This window comes from Arachis stenosperma, chromosome 3 (assembly GCF_014773155.1).
Source record: "Arachis stenosperma cultivar V10309 chromosome 3, arast.V10309.gnm1.PFL2, whole genome shotgun sequence".
Lineage (NCBI taxonomy): Eukaryota > Viridiplantae > Streptophyta > Magnoliopsida > Fabales > Fabaceae > Arachis > Arachis stenosperma.
This window is the reverse complement of record NC_080379.1, coordinates 123,209,429-123,227,404: the sequence shown is the minus strand read 5'-3', so window position 1 is coordinate 123,227,404 and position 17,976 is coordinate 123,209,429.

Sequence of the window (17,976 nt, the reverse complement as noted above, 5' to 3'; positions counted from 1 at the left end):
GAGCAGAACTTTTTGTCCTGGCTCAAAGACTCTGGATGACAACTTCTTGTCATGCCACTTCTTTGCCTTTTCCTTATAAATTTTTGCATTTTCAAAGGCACTGAGTCTGAACTCCTCTAGCTCATTTAGCTGGAGCAATCTTTTTTCACCAGCTAACTTAGCATCCATGTTTAGGAATCTGGTTGTCTAGTAGGCTTTATGTTCCAGTTCCACGGGCAAATGACAGGCCTTCCCATATACAAGTTGGTATGGAGAGGTTCCTATAGGAGTCTTGAATACTGTTCTGTATGCCCACAGAGTATCATCCAAGCTCTTTGCCAATCTTTTCTACGGGAAATAACAGTTCGTTCCAGGATTCTTTTTAGCTCTCTATTAGAGACTTCAGCTTGCCCATTTGTCTGTGGATGATACAGAGTTGCTACTTTGTCGATAATTCCATATCGGACCATAGCAGAGTACAGCTGTTTATTGCAAAAATGAGTGCCCCCATCACTGATTAGTACTCTGGGAACGCCAAACCTGCTGAAAATGTGTTTCTGGTGGAATTTCAGCACGGTCTTAGTATCATTATTGGGAGTGGCAATTGCTTTTACCTATTTAGATGCATAGTCTACTGCCACCAGAATATAAGTGTTTGAGTATGATGGTGGGAAGAGACCCATGAAGTCAATACCCCATACATCAAACAACTCAATCTCTAAGATCCCTTGTTGAGGCATGGCGCAACCATGAGGCAAGTTACCAGCTCTTTGGCAACTATCACAATTACGCACAAACTCTCGGGCATCCCTATAGAGAGTAGGCTAGTAGAAGCCACATTGGAGGACCTTAGTGGCTGTTCGCTCACTTCCGAAATGTCCCCCATACTGCGATCCATGACAATGCCATAGGATCCTTTGTGCTTCCTCTCTAGGTACACATCTGCGGATCATTCCATCTGCACATCTCTTAAAGAGATATGGCTCATCCCATAGGTAGTACTTAGCATCTGAAATTAATTTTTTTTCTTTGCACTCTGCTGTACTCCTGGGGTATGAACCTCACAGCTTTATAGTTTGCAATGTCTGCAAACCATGGAGCTTCCTAAATGGCAAAGAATTGCTCATCGGGAAAGGTCTCAAAGATCTCAGTAGAAGGGAGGGACGCCCCAGCTATTGGTTCTATCCAGGACAGATGATCAGCTACCTGGTTCTCTGTCCCTTTTCTGTCTCTTATTTCTATATCAAACTCTTGCAGAAGCAACACCTGATGGTGTTTTTGTGGAAAAACAAATTTCCAACACACAAATCCAACCGGCAAGTGTACCGGGTCGCATCAAGTAGTAATAACTCACTTAGAGTGAGGTCGATCCCACAGGGATTGATGGATAAAGCAACTTTAGTGGGTGATTAGTTTAGTCAAGCTAACATTGAAGTGAATTTGGTTGAAGTGTAGCCAACAGAAAGTAAATGACAGGGAATTAAAAGTGCAGAATAATTAAATTGCTGAAACTTAAAGAACAAGAAAGTAAAATAGCTGAAACTTAAATTGCAAGAAATATAAATTGCATGAAATATAAAGGGGAGTGGGTGCTGGAAATTAAAATTCAACAGGAAAGTGTAAATAGCAATCAAACAGAGAAGTAAAAGGTGCAAAATCATGCAACAGATCTAAACAGAAAATGGAAATTGCTTGAAGAATTCTAAACAGAAAAGCAGTGCTTAATTTGCAGCAATTTAAAAGAATGTTGAAGATCTCAGGATTGGAGGAGACTAGATAACAAGTCTAGATCTCAAATCCTTCCTTGATCCAACAAGAACAATTGCAGAAGAAGTAAAAGAAAGCAAATTGCAGAAATTGCAGAAGAAGAAATGAACAGAAAGTAAAATTCAATTATGCAGAAAATTAAAGAAGAGATCTCAAGGTGAGATTGAAACAGAAGTTCTTCAATTCTTCACCCAAGATCCAAAGCAAGAAAAGTAAAGAGTGCTCAAGAAGGAACCAGGAGGAAGAGAGATCAATTCTCCTTCCTAATTCTCTAAGAAATTCCAAAGTTCAAAATTAAAATGCAAGTAGAAAGGAAAATTCAAAAATAAAGTCTCGAGCCCCCCAATTACATAAAACTAGCTCCTATTTATACACTTTCTATTCTTGGATTTTGGGGTTTGGATGGGCTTTTGATTTGGTGAAGAAATGAATTAAATTGGGTTTTTAATTCAATTTCAGCCCATGAAGGAAAATTGCTTCCAGGAGGCTGCCCTGCCCTTGTGGAGGGCAGGGCAGGATTTGATGAGTGCGGCCTTGGTGCGAGCGTGGTGCACGAGTTGATGCTGCAGGATCCGCGAGGGCAGGGCGGAAATTTTTGGTGCGCCAGAATGGTGCCCCGTGCGTGCTGCTGGTGCTGCCGAACCGTCCCTTGGTGCGCCAGAATGGTGCGCCTGTGTGCATCACCAAAATGCTGCCCTGCTCTCGCGGAGGGCAGGGCAGTGTTTCCAAAAGTGAAGTTCCAAGTTCGAAACTTGGTGGATGCACACGCTACTTCTTTTCCTTGGTTTTCTTGGCACCAAAGTAAGGCCTAGTTTCTTGCTTTCTCATGGCCCTTAAAGATGCCTTTCGTTCCTGCCTCAATTGTGCGCCAAATATGGATTGCTATATATCGTTGGAAAGCTCTGAATGTCAGCTTTCCAACGCAACTGGAAGCACATCAATTGGACATCTGTAGCTCAAGTTATAGCCCTTTGAAGGAGGCATGGTCATGCTGTGAGCGCCCAGATTTTACCTTAGCGAAATTCTTGCTTCCAACCTCTCTTTGCATCACGATTCTGCCCTGCCCTTGGCAAGAGCAGGGCAGTGTGTGCTGTTTGCCTATTCTTCATTAATTTGGTCATGGGCCACGCTTTTAAAAGCGTGGCCTAAGCCTCCAAAGTGTGCTCCAACTTCAAAGTGTGCTCCAAAGCTCTTTTTTCCTCTTTTTTTGCGCTTCTTTGCTTCTTTTTCTTCTTTTTTTCTACAAGATTTATAAAATTAAAATATCAAGAAAATATATCATTTAAGTACAAAAGCATTCAATATTTAAGCACAATTCATCAATTTCTTGTATGAAAAAGCATAGAAAAATAGGTATATGATGACTTGTCATCACAACACCAAACTTAAACCTTGCTTGTCCCCAAGCAAGAAAAGAATCATGCAATAAAGATTGACAATCCAAGGTAAGAAGAATAGCAACTCAATGTTCATGGCAAGCTAGTTTTCTATGCATGCTACAATTACAAAAGAGATGTAAATGATTGATGCTTCTATCTAGCTCATTTTATGAAATCTTTTTCTTATAATTCTTCCTTGAAACAAGCTTTTGATTTTTTTTTTTAGCTTCTCCTTTTGGGTGCTTTGCCCCATGAGTTAATAACAAAGCTACGACTTCTAAATGCTTTGTTTTCAAGTATTACCACTTGATACATAAGCACCACAAGCATTTAATTAGAGGACTTCATTAAGCTCATCATTTTTTTTTTCTTTTCTTGACTCTCTAATCATTGATGCTCAGAACCTTGAGCTTTGAGGGAGTGCTTTTGCACTTGAGCCTAGCCTTGACTTCTAAGTGTTTTGTTTTCAAGCATTTGGCTTGATACATAAACACCACAAGCACTTAGCAAATAAATTGCCATTGGTACTCAGAGCCTTCAACTTTCTCATTCTTTCCCTTTTTCTTTTCTTGCTTTAATTGTATTTGCTTCTTCAAGGTTTTCATGATTTCAAAAGATTTCACAAGATGTACTAGATGAAAAACTTCAATTAAATAAAATCCAATGCAACTGAGCAACAATCAATCATACTAGCTTTCCAATACTTGTATGCACATGCTAAATTCTTCTTTAATTCCATGTTTGTTTATGATCATGATGCTTTACTGCTTTTGAATTCACAGGATTCAAGTTGGTAGTTATAATGTCACAGCACCATGTTTCAATCAAAATTCAAGCTATGCTTAGTCATACCACACATGCATACAGAGAATATAAAGACAATCATGCAATTTAAAGTGCTGGAAACAAAGGAGAGGAAAAGGAACTTTACAACTTTGTAGTTCATCTTCATTATTGTTGTCCTTTTTCTCCAATTCTTCCATTTCCCTTGCCAACTTAGAGTGCTTGCTCATCCTCAAGCAACAATTAGAACAATGGCTATGGGGCTAAGATGGATCATGAGTGTCTTACACAATGAAATGTTAGTAGCATATGTGTTTTAAGCAAGCAAAATGAAAGATAACAATCAAGGCACAAGAGACAAAGACATTTTGATTGCAAACATAAGAGGGTGTGCATGATACATTGCATAAAAAATAAGTGGCACACCAAACTTAGTGTGACACTTTCACTTGAAATTAATGCAAGTATCTAGTAAGCATTGGAACCAAATTTTGTTGCATAGCAACACCAAACTTAGAATGCAACCATATGTGAATTTATTTGAACTAAAACTAAACAAAAGAAACTGTTATTAGTTGAATACAATCACCAAGTGAAGAATCTATCATGAGTAAGGATGTTTGGGTGATGTATTAACAAACACAGTTAATAAAAGAAAGCATTAAAAACAAGGAAATGACTAAAACAATCAAGAAAACTAAAATTGTCTAACTAACTAAAAAAAATAACACTGCAGCGGCATTATGATTATGTAAACAAGTGGTGTTGCTTGAATGAATTGCATAGAAAAATAAGTGGCACACCAAACTTAGAATCTTGTTGCGTCACTTTCATTTTTGATTTGATGCAATCATCCAAAAAGATTGAAAACAATTTGTTGCAAGGCAACACCAAACTTAGAATGTAATCATATGCCAATTTATTGAAATTTAAACAAACCACAAAAAGAAAACAAAGCAGAGAAGGAATGTTACCTACGGTTGGGTTACCTCCCAACAAGTGCTCTTTTAGTGTCATTAGCTTGACATGTTGTTCTTCACTTTCTTCCTCTTCTTCCAATTGGTTAAGAGGAATGACTTCAAGGAAGGAGAAGTTTCAGCTATTATCCCCTGTCTTGGTCTCCTTTCAGCAAGCTTTCTTTTGAAATTGGCTTGATTGAGCTTGCTTGCTTGATCAGGGGGAGGATTATTTGCAGTTGACCTTTTCTTGAATATTGTCCTTGATATCTTGGTCACAATCCTCTTCTTGGTGTTTTTGTCAATTGCCTTCACTTCCTTGAGTCCAAGTCTTGGTGGTTGTGTAATTGTTGGAGTTTTGTCTTCATCAAGAGTTCCTTGCAGTGATGGTTCAATGACCCCTTCCTTCATGTGATTTTCTGCTTCACTTGAGTTTGACTTCTCTTGAGTGTCTTCCTCCCTTTCTTCTTCATGATTTTCCATTAATGCCTCTGGGAGGGAATCTTTATGTTTCATTGTCACCTCAAGTGGCTCTTGTGAATGTAAAAGTTCAGGATCAAATGCCTCCTCCACTTCATTTTTCATTAAAATTTTGCTTGACACAGAGGCTTCCTCATCTTGCCTTTCCACTTTCTTCGTTGCTCTCAACAATTGAGCTGTGTGCACTTCCATGTTTGTGAAGAAGTTCTCTTTTCTTTTCCATAATTTCTTTTCCTCCTCCCAACATCTTTTGAGCATGGACTCAATCCTTGAGAGTCCTTGGCTTGTGGAAGTTTGTGTTGGTTGTGAGTCATGGGATGGATTTTGTGTTGAGGCATAGTTAATTGATGAAGAATTTTCAAATGAGAAACTGGGAAGTGAGGGTGGATAATTTTTCATGTGATTTGACTGCTCAGAATTTGCAGTTTCTTGGTGATACTCCCATCCACCATGAGGATAATGATATGAATCATTTTGTGGTGGTGGTTGGTATCCCTCATAATTCTCTTGCTCATCTTGGGGTTCTGAAGCAAACCTCCATGGATTGGAGTGCTCAGAATTTGTGTCTTCCTGGTGATATTCCCAACCATAATTAGAATACTGACTTGAATCATATTGTGATGGCGGGCAATATCCCATGAAGTTTGTTTGACTAAAAGATGAGGTGAACTCCATTTGAATTTTGAAAAACACAACACCAAGAAAAATTGAAATTACTCATATCAGAGATGAGAATTTCTTAGTGAGGCAAAAACTCAAACACCTTGGTTTCTTTCACTTTAAAACAGAGAACAAAAACAAAAAAATGCTTGATCTAGACTTCTCACCCACTTAATCATTGTTGATCTAATCAATCCCCGGCAACGGCGCCAAAAACTTGATGGTGTTTTTGTGGAAAAACAAATTTCCAACACACAAATCCAACCGGCAAGTGTACCGGGTCGCATCAAGTAGTAATAACTCACTTAGAGTGAGGTCGATCCCACAGGGATTGATGGATAAAGCAACTTTAGTGGGTGATTAGTTTAGTCAAGCTAACATTGAAGTGAATTTGGATGAAGTGTAGCCAACAGAAAGTAAATGACAGGGAATTAAAAGTGCAGAATAATTAAATTGCTGAAACTTAAAGAACAAGAAAGTAAAATAGCTGAAACTTAAATTGCAAGAAATATAAATTGGATGAAATATAAAGGGGAGTGGGTGCTGGAAATTAAAATTCAACAGGAAAGTGTAAATAGCAATCAAACAGAGAAGTAAAAGGTGCAAAATCATGCAACAGATCTAAACAGAAAATGGAAATTGCTTGAAAAATTCTAAACAGAAAAGCAGTGCTTAATTTGCAGCAATTTAAGAGAATGTTGAAGATCTCAGGATTGGAGGAGACTAGATAACAAGTCTAGATCTCAAATCCTTCCTTGATCCAACAAGAACAATTGCAGAAGAAGTAAAAGAAAGCAAATTGCAGAAATTGCAGAAGAAGAAATGAACAGAAAGTAAAATTCAATTATGCAGAAAATTAAAGAAGAGATCTCAAGGTGAGATTGAAACAGAAGTTCTTCAATTCTTCACCAAAGATCCAAAGCAAGAAAAGTAAAGAGTGCTCAAGAAGGAACCAGGAGGAAGAGAAATCAATTCTCCTTCCTAATTCTCTAAGAAATTCCAAAGTTCAAAATTAAAATGCAAGTAGAAAGGAAAATTCAAAAATAAAGTCTCGAGCCCCCCAATTACATAAAACTAGCTCCTATTTATACACTTTCTATTCTTGGATTTTGGGGTTTGGATGGGCTTTTGATTTGGTGAAGAAATGAATTAAATTGGGTTTTTAATTCAATTTCAGCCCATGAAGGAAAATTGCTTCCAGGAGGCTGCCCTGCCCTTGTGGAGGGCAGGGCAGGATTTGATGAGTGCGGCCTTGGTGCGAGCGCGGTGCACGAGTTGATGCTGCAGGATCCGCGAGGGCAGGGCGGAAATTTTTGGTGCGCCAGAATGGTGCCCCGTGCGTGCTGCTGGTGCTGCCGAACCGTCCCTTGGTGCGCCAGAATGGTGCGCCTGTGTGCATCACCAAAATGCTGCCCTGCCCTCGCGGAGGGCAGGGCAGTGTTTCCAAAAGTGATGTTCCAAGTTCGAAACTTGGTGGATGCACACGCTACTTCTTTTCCTTGGTTTTCTTGGCACCAAAGTAAGGCCTAGTTTCTTGCTTTCTCATGGCCCTTAAAGATGCCTTTCGTTCCTGCCTCAATTGTGCGCCAAATATGGATTGCTATATATCGTTGGAAAGCTCTGAATGTCAGCTTTCCAACGCAACTGGAAGCACATCAATTGGACATCTGTAGCTCAAGTTATAGCCCTTTGAAGGAGGCATGGTCATGCTGTGAGCGCCCAGATTTTACCTTAGCGAAATTCTTGCTTCCAACCTCTCTTTGCATCACGATTCTGCCCTGCCCTTGGCAAGAGCAGGGCAGTGTGTGCTGTTTGCCTATTCTTCATTAATTTGGTTATGGGCCACGCTTTTAAAAGCGTGGCCTAAGCCTCCAAAGTGTGCTCCAACTTCAAAGTGTGCTCCAAAGCTCTTTTTTCCTCTTTTTTTTGCGCTTCTTTGCTTCTTTTTCTTCTTTTTTTCTACAAGATTTATAAAATTAAAATATCAAGAAAATATATCATTTAAGTACAAAAGCATTCAATATTTAAGCACAATTCATCAATTTCTTGTATGAAAAAGCATAGAAAAATAGGTATATGATGACTTGTCATCAACACCCACCTTATGAGCCTGGGTTTTGAATCCTGCCTTGTGAGTAAGTATTTAAGAGCAGCATGGTCAGTGTACACAATCACTTTTGACCCTACTAAGTAGGACCTAAACTTGTCAATGGCATAAACCACTGCAAGTAACTCTTTTTCTGTGGTTGTGTAATTCTTCTGTGCATCATTTAGAACACGGCTAGCATAATAAATGACGTGCAGAAGCTTGTTGTGCCTCTGTCCCAACACTACACCAATGGCAGGGTCACTGGCATCACACATTAGTTTAAATGGTAATGTCCAATCTGGTGCAGAGATGACTGGTGCTGTGACCAGCTTGGCTTTTAGGGTCTCAAACACCTGCAGACACTCTGTGTCAAACACAAATGGCATGTCAGCAGCTAGCAGGTTGCTTAGAGGTTTTGCAATTTTTGAAAAGTCCTTTATGAACCTTCTGTAAAATCCTGCATGCCCTAGAAAGCTTCTGATTGCCTTAACATTGGTAGGTGGTGGTAATTTTTCAATTACTTCTATCTTTGCTTGATCCACCTCTATTCCATTGCCTGAAATTTTGTGTCCAAGGACAATTCCTTCAGTCACCATAAAGTGACATTTCTCCCAGTTTAAGACTAGGTTAGTCTCTTGGCACCTTTTCAGGACAAGTGCTAGATGATTAAGACAGGAGCTGAATGAGTCTCCATATACTGAAAAGTCATTCATGAAGACTTTCAGGAACTTCTCTACCATATCAGAGAAGATGAATAGCATGCATCTCTGAAAAGTTGCAGGTGTATTACACAGACCAAAAGGCATTCTTCTGTAGGCAAACACGCCAAAAGGGCAAGTGAATGCTGTTTTCTCTTGGTCCTGAGGATCTACTGCAATTTGGTTGTAACCTGAATAGCCATCCAAAAAGCAGTAATAATCATGACCCGCTAGTCTTTCTAGCATTTGGTCTATGAATGGTAAAGGAAAATGATCCTTTCTGGTGGCTGTATTGAGCCTTCTGTAGTCAATACACATACGCCACCCTGTAACTGTTCTTGTGGGAACCAGTTCATTCTTTTCATTATGAACCACTGTCATGCCTCCCTTCTTGGAGACAACTTGGACAGGGCTCACCCAGGGGCTATCAGAAATAGGATAAATAATCCCAGCCTCTAGTAACTTAGTGACCTCTTTCTGCACCACCTCCTTCATGGCTGGATTTAGCCGCCTCTGTGGTTAAACCACTGGCTTGGCATTATCTTCCAATAAGATCTTGTGCATGCATCTTGCTGGGCTAATGCCCTTAAGATCACTTATGGACCACCCAAGAGCTGTCTTATGTGTCCTTAGCACTTGAATTAGTGCTTCCTCTTCCTGTGAGTTTAAAGCAGAGCTTATGATCACTGGAAAAGTGTCACCTTCTCCCAGAAATGCATACTTCAAGGATGGTGGTAGTGGCTTGAGCTCGGGTCTAGGAGGTTTATCCTCTTCCTAAGGAATTTTCAGAGGTTCCTTTATTTCCTCTGGTTCCTCCAGGTTAGGCTGAACATCTTTAAAGATATCCTCAAGCTCAGATTCGAGACTCTCAGTCATATTGATCTCTTCCACTAAAGAGTCAATAATATCAGCGCTCATGCAGTCATTTGATGTGTCTGGATGCTGCATAGCTTTGACAGCATTCAACTTGAACTCATCCTCATTGACTCTCAGGGTCACTTTCCCTTTTTGTACATCAATGAGAGTTCGTCCAGTTGCTAGGAAGGGTCTTCCTAGGATGAGAGTTGCACTCTTGTGTTCCTCCATTTCCAGCACTACAAAGTAAGTTGGAAAGACAAATGGCCCAACCTTGACAATCATGTCCTCAATTATGCCTGATGGATATTTAATGGAGCCATCAGCAAGTTGGAGACATATCCGGGTTGGATTAAGTTCTTCAGTCAACCCAAGCTTTCTGATAGTAGATGCAGGTATTAGGTTGATACTTGCTCCAAGGTCACATAGGGCTGTCTTGGTACAAGCACCTTCTAATGTGCATGGTATCATAAAGCTTCCTGCATCTTGAAGCTTCTCTGGTAAGCTTTTCAGGATGACTGCTCTGCATTCTTCAGTGAGAAACACCTTTTCAGTTTCTCTCCAATCCTTCTTATGACTTAAGATTTCTTTCATGAACTTAGCATAAGAGGGTATTTGCTCAAGTGCCTCTGCAAACGGAATCTTTATTTCAAGAGTCCTTAGATAGTCTGCAAAGCGGGTAAATTGTTTATCCTGTTCCGCTTGGCAGAATTTCTGAGGATAAGGCATCTTGGCTTTATATTCTTCAACCTTAGTTCCTGCAGGTTTATTCCCTACAGAGGTGGTTGGAGAAGCCTTCTTAGAGGGGTTACTATCAGCACTCTCAGGTGTCTGATTCCTCATTGGCGTTTGAATGCCAGGACTGGGTGTAGGATGGGCGTTTAACGCCAGTTTTCTAACCTTTTCTGGCGTTTGAACGCCAGAACTGGGCAAGGAATGGGCGTTTAACGCCAACTTTTCCCCCCTTTCTGGCATTTGAACGCTAGGAGTATTCCTCTATGGGCTCTTACTGTCCTCAGAGAGATTTTGGGCAGTGGTTTGGTTATCCTCTGTCAGTGGTTCCTTTCTTGGCTTTTTGCTACTTTGAACAGTGTTATTTAATGTCTTCCCACTCCTTAGTTGAACTGCTTGGCATTCTTCTGTTATCTGTTTAGATAACTACTGTTTTGTCTGATTCAACTGTGATTCTATATTCTTGTTAGCAATTTTAGTTTCTTGGAGCATCTCTTTAAATTCTGCTAACTATTTTGTCATCAGGAGTAATTGTTGATTAAGCTCAACAACCTATTCTTGAGGATTAGGATCAGTAGTTACTGCCATGGCTTCTTCTTTTGTAGAGGGCTCACTGCTAGAGTACAAATGTTGATTTCTAGTAACAGTATCTATGAGTTTTAGAGCCTCTTCAATTGTCTTTCTCATGTGTATAGATCCCCCAGCTGAGTGGTCTAAAGACATCTGAGCTTTTTCTGTAAGCCCATAATAGAAGATGTCTAACTGTACCCACTCTGAAAACATTTCAGAGGGGCATTTCCTTAGCATACCTCTGTACCTCTCCCAGGCATTATAAAGGGATTCATTATCCTCTTGTTTAAAGCCTTGGATGTCCAGCCTCAGCTGTGTCATCCTTTTTGGAGGGTAAAATTGATTCAGGAATTTGTCTGATAACTGTCTCCATGTTTTTATACTTGCTGTGGGTTGGTTATTCAACCACCTCTTAGCTTGATTTTTTACAGCAAATGGAAACAGTAATAATCTGTAGACATCCTGATCCACCTCTTTATCACGTACTGTGTCAGCAATTTGTAAGAACAGTGCCATAAACTTAGTAGGTTCTTCCTGTGGAAGACCGGAATACTGGCAATTTTGCTCCACCATGATAATGAGTTGAGGATTTAGCTCAAAGCTGCTTGCTTTAATGGGAGGTATACAGATGCTACTCCTATATGTAGCTGTAATGGGGTTAGCATACCCCAGAGTCCTTCTGGACTGCTCAATTCCACTTAGGTCCATGATGGAGAAAGGGAGATGATATGGATTGCAAGTAGATTATTTTTTTTATTTAATTAAAAGTGACCGAAAATAACAAACTAAAATAAATGGAAAAGAAAATAAAATAAAATTTCGAAAACTGAAAGAAAATAAAATCAAAGCAAATTGAAAACTAAATTAATTAATTAATTAAAAAGATTTTGAAATTAGCAATTAAAAGGATATGATTGAAAAGATATGATTTTGAGAATTAGTGTAAAATTTTGAAGATTTAAAGGAAAACACAAAGAAGACACCAAACTTAGAAATTTTTAGAAAATCACAGACAAATTTTCGAAAACCTAAAGGAAAACACAAGGAAGACACCAAACTTAGAATTTTTAAAGATCAAAAAAGGACTAAGAACATGCAAATTCAAAAAATTAAAAGAAAACAAAAGCATGCAATTGACATCAAACTTAAAATATGAAACTAAACTCAAATAAAAGACTCTAAACCAACAAAAATAAAATATTCCTAATCTAAGCATCAAGATAAACCGTCAGTTGTCCAAACTCGAACAATCCCCGGCAACGGCGCCAAAAACTTGGTGCACGAAATTGCAATCACACTTTTTCAATTCCGCACAACTAACCAGCAAGTGCACTGGGTCGTCCAAGTAATACCTTACGTGAGTAAGGGTCAATCCCACGGAGATTGTCGGCTTGAAGCAAGCAATGGTTATCTTATAACTCTTAGTCAGGAGATCAATAATTCTCAGGTTTAATTGTGAAAACTAGAAGAACATGAAATAAATACTTGTTTTGCAGTAATGGAGAACAGGTTGAGGTTTTGGAGATACTCTATCTTCTGAATCTCTGCTTTCCTACTATCTTCTTCTTCATACACGCAAGGCTCCTTCCATGGCAAGCTGTATGTAGGGTTTCACCGTTGTCAATGGCTACTGGTGGACGAAATTGTGATCACATACTCTTTGTATTTGTATGAAATTTAATAATTGGCTCTATTTGAAGTCACAACTCCGTTCAACTTAACCAGCAAGTGTACTGGGTCGTCCAAGTAATACCTTACGTGAGTAAGGGTCGATCCCACAGAGATTGTTGGTATGAAGCAAGCTATGGTCACCTTGTAAATCTCAGTTAGGCAGATTAAATTGGTTTTGGGTTTCGAAAATTAATAAATAAATAGAAAATAAAAAGGGATAGAAATACTTATGTAAATCAATAGTGGAAATTTCAGATAGGTGTATGGAGATGCTGTGTTCCTCTTGAAACTCTACTTCACTACTCACTCTTCCTTCAATCCTTCTTACTTCTTTCCATGGCAAGCTGTATGTAGGGCATCACTATCATCAATGGCTACTTTTAATCCTCTCGGGAAAATGGTCCTATGCGCTGTCACTGCACGGCTAATCGTCTGGAGGCATCACCCTTGGTTGATAGCTACATCCCATCCTCTCAGTGAAAATGGTCCAAATGCTCTGTCACAGTACGGCTAATCATCTGGCGGTTCTCAATCAGGTTGGAATAGAATCCATTGATTCTTTTGCGTCTGTCACTAACGCCCAGCCTTCAGGAGTTTGAAGCTCGTCACAGTCATTCAATACCGGAATCCTACTTGGAATACCACAGACAAGGTTAGACTTTCCGGATTCCCAGGATCCTACTCGAAATACCACAGACAAGGTTAGACCTTCCGAATCCCCATGAATGCCGCCATCTATCTTGCTTATACCATGAAGATTCTGTTGGGGAATCTAAGAGATATGCGCCCGGCCTAGAGTAGAACGGAAGTGGTTGTCAATCACGCGCGTTCATAGGTGAGAATGATGATGAGTGTCACGGATCATCACATTCATCAAAGTTGAAGTGCAATGTATATCTTGGAATAAGAATAAGAGATAATTGAATAAAAAGTAATAGTAGTTGTATTGAAACTTGAGGTACAGCAGAGCTCCACACCCTTAATCTATGGTGTTCAGAAACTCCACCGTTGAAAATACATAAGTAAAAGGTTCAGGCATGGCCGAATGGCCAGCCCCCCAAAACGTGCTCAATGGCCTCCTAAGATGAAGAATAAAACAAAACTGAGACCAAAGATGAAACGTGGTCAAAAAGACTTCTAATACAATAGTTAAATGTTCTATTTATAATAAACTAGCTCCTAGGGTTTACATGAGTAAGTAATTGATGCATAAATCCACTTCCGGGGCCCACTTGGTGTATGCTTGGGCTGAGCTTGATCTATCCACGAGCTGAGGCTTTTATTGGAGTTGAACTCCAAGTTATGACGTGTTTTGGGCGTTCAACTCCGGATCATGATGTTTTTCTGGCATTTAACTCCAGACAGCAGCATGTACTTGGCGTTCAACGCCAAGTTACGTCGTCAATTTCCAAATAAAGTATGAACTATTATATATTTCTGGAAAGCTCTGGATGTCTACTTTCCAACGCCGTTGAGAGCGCGCCAATTGGAGTTCTGTAGCTCCAGAAAAACCATTTCGAGTGCAGGGAGGTCAGATTCCAACAGCATCAGCAGTCCTTTTGTCAGCCTTTTTCAGAGTTTTGCTCAAGTCCCTCAATTTCAGCCAGAAATTACCTGAAATCACAAAAAAATACACAAACTCATAGTAAAGTCCAGAAATGTGAATTTAACATAAAAACTAATGAAAACATCCCTAAAAGTAGCTTGAACTTACTAAAAACTACCTAAAAACAATGCCAAAAAGCGTATAAATTATCCGCTCATCAGCTACCTCCCATTCTCTCAGTGAAAATGTTCAACGCGCTCTATCACAACACGGCTATTCATCTGTCGGTTCTCGATCATGTCGGAATAGAATCCAGTGATTCTTTTGCGTCTGTCACTAACGCCCCACAATCATGAGTTTAAAGCTCGTCACAGTCATTCAATCCCTGAATCCTACTCAGAATACCACAGACAAGGTTTAGACCTTCCGAATCCTCAAGAATGGCCGCCAATATATTCTAGCTTATACCACGAAGATTCTGGCTAAAGAATCCAAGAGATATCCACTCAATCTAAAGTAGAACAGAGGTGGTTGTCAGGCACACGTTCATAGGTGAGAATGATGATGAGTGTCACGGATCATCACATTCATCAAGTTGAGGAGCAAGTGATATCTTAGAATGGAAACAAGCGTGTTTGAATGAAAAACAGTAGTAATTGCATTAATCCATCAAGACACAGCAGAGCTCCTCACCCCCAACCATGGGGTTTAGAGACTCATGCCGTAGAAGGTACAATATGAAACGTGTAAAGTGTCATGAGGTCCAGATACAATGTCAAAAGATCCTATTTATAGTGAACTAGTAACCTAGGCTATACAGAAGTGAGTAAATGACGTAAAAATCCACTTCCGGGGTCCACTTGGTGTGTGCTTGGGCTGAGCATTGAAGCTTTCATGTGTAGAGACTTTTCCTGGAGTTAAACGCCAGCTTTTGTGCCAGTTTGGGCGTTTAACTCCAACTTTTGTGCCAGTTCCGGCGTTAAACGCCGGGAATTCTGAAGTTGATTTGCAATGCCGATTTGGGCCATCAAATCTCGGGCAAAGTATAGACTATTATACATTTCTGGAAAGCCCAGGATATCTACTTTCCAACGCAATTGAGAGCGCGCCATTGGGCTTTTGTAGCTCTAGAAAATCCACTTCGAGTTCAGGGAGGTTAGAATCCAACAGCATCTACAGTCCTTTTTCAGCCTCTGAATCACATTTTAGCTCAGGTCCCTCAATTTCAGCCAGAAATTACCTGAAATCACAGAAAAACACACAAACTCATAGTAAAGCCCAGAAAAGTGAATTTTAAATAAAAACTCATAAAAACATACTAAAAACTAACTAAAATGTACTAAAAACATACTAAAAACAGTGCCAAAAAGCATATAAATTATCCGCTCATCAACCCCTCACCTATCAAATCCTACCCTTCTCTTCACCACTCATATCCATCCTTCATAAAACCCCACCTACCTCACCATTCAAATTCAAACCACTTTTCCTCCCAAACCCACCCATAATGGTCGAACCTTACCCCTCTCTCCACCCCTATATAAACCCATCTTCACTCCTTCATTTTCACACAACCTACACACTACTTCTCCCCCTTGGCCGAAAAATAAAGCCACCTCCATCTTCTCTATTTCTTCTTCTTCTACTCTTTACTCTCTTCTTTTGCTCGAGGACGAGCAAACCTTCTAAGTTTGGTGTGGTAAAAACATTTCTTTTTGTTTTTCCATAACCATTTATGGCATCTAAGGCCGGAGAAACCTCTAGAAAGAGGAAAGGGAAGGCAAAAGCTTCCACCTCTGAGTCATGGGAGATGGAGAGATTCATCTCAAGGGTGCATCAAGACCACTTCCATGAAGTTGTGGCCATGAAGAAGGTGATCCCTGAGGTCCCTTTCAAACTCAAAAAGAGTGAATATCCGGAGATCCGACATGAGATCCGAAGAAGAGGTTGGGAAGTTCTTACCAACCCCATTCAACAAGTCGGAATCTTAATGGTTCAAGAGTTCTATGCCAATGCATGGATCACCAAGAACCATGATCAAAGTGTGAACCCGGACCCAAAGAATTGCTTACAATGGTTCGGGGGAAATGCTTAGATTTTAGTCCGGAAAATGTAAGGTTGGCATTCAACTTGCCTATGATGCAAGGAGATGAACACCCTTACACTAGAAGGGTCAACTTTGATCAAAGGTTGGACCAAGTCCTCATAGACATTTGTGACGAGGGCGCTCAATGGAAGAGAGATTCAAGAAGGAAGCTGGTTCAACTGAGAAGGCATGACCTCAAGCCCGTGGCTAGGGGATGGTTGGAGTTTATCCAATGCTCAATCATTTCCACTAGCAACCGGTTCGAAGTTACTATAGACCGGGCTATCATGATTCATAGCATCATGATTGGAGAGAAAGTAGAAGTTCATGAGGTTATATCCCAAGAACTTTATCAGGTGGCAGACAAGTCCTCTACCTTGGCAAGGTTAGCCTTCCCTCATCTCATTTGTCACCTCTATAATTCAGTTGGAATTAACATAGAGGGAGACATCCTCATTGATGAGGACAAGCCCATCACTAAGAAGAGGATGGAGTAAACAATAGATCCCACTCATGGACATGAGGAAATTCCTCATCATGAAATCCCTGAGATGCCTCAAGGGATGCACTTTCCTACATAAAACTATTGGGAGCAAATCAACACCTCCCTAGGAGAATTGAGTTCCAACATGGGACAACTAAGGGTGGAGCACCAAGAACATTCCATCCTCCTCCATGAAATTAGAGAAGATCAAAGAATCATGAGAGAGGAGCAACAAAGGCAAGGAAGAGACATTGAGGAGCTCAAGCACTCCATAAGATCTTCAAGAGGAAGAACAAGCCGCCATCACTAAGGTGGACCCGTTCTTTAATCTCCTTGTTCTTTATTTTTCTATTTTTTTCGAAAATTATGCTTTATGTTTTATTTATGTTTGTGTCTTATGATCATTAGTGTCTTAGTGTCTATGCCTTAAAGTTATGAATGTCCTATGAATCCATCACCATTCTTAAAGGAAAAATGTTCTTAATTAAAAAAAGAGAAGAATTGCATGAATTTTGAATTTTATAACAGATTAATTATTTTGATGTGGTGGCAATACTTTGACTTCTGAATGTATGCTTGAACAGTGCATATGTCTTTTGAATTTGTTGTTCATGAATGTTGGCTCTTGAAAGAATGATGAAAAAAGGAGACATGTTACTGGGGATCTGAAAAATCATAAAAATGATTCTTGAAGCAAGAAAAAGCAGTGAATACAAAAAAAAAAAGAGAGAAAGCAAGCAGAAAAAGCCAACAGCCATTTAAACCAAAAGGCAAGGGTAAAAATAAAGTCGTGATCCAAGGCAAAAAAAAAGAGTGTGCTTAAGAACCTTGGACACCTCTAATTGGGGACTCTAGCAAAGCTGAGTCACAATCTGAAAAGGTTCACCCAGTTTTGTGTCTGTTGCATGTATGTATCCGGTGGTAATACTGGAAGACAGAATGCTTTGGGCTACGGCCAAGACTCATAAAATAGCTGTGTTCAAGAAAAATCGCACTTAACTAGGAGAATCAATAACACTATCTGAATTCTGAGTTCCTATAGAAGCCAATCATTCTGAATTTCAAAGGATAGAGTGAGATGCCAAAACTGTTCAGAGGCAAAAAGCTAAAAGCCCCGCTCATCTAATTAATACTGATCTTCATAGATGTTTTTGGAATTCATTGCATATTCTCTTCTTTTTATCTTATTTTATTTTTAGTTGCTTGGGGACAAGCAACAATTTAAGTTTGGTGTTGTGATG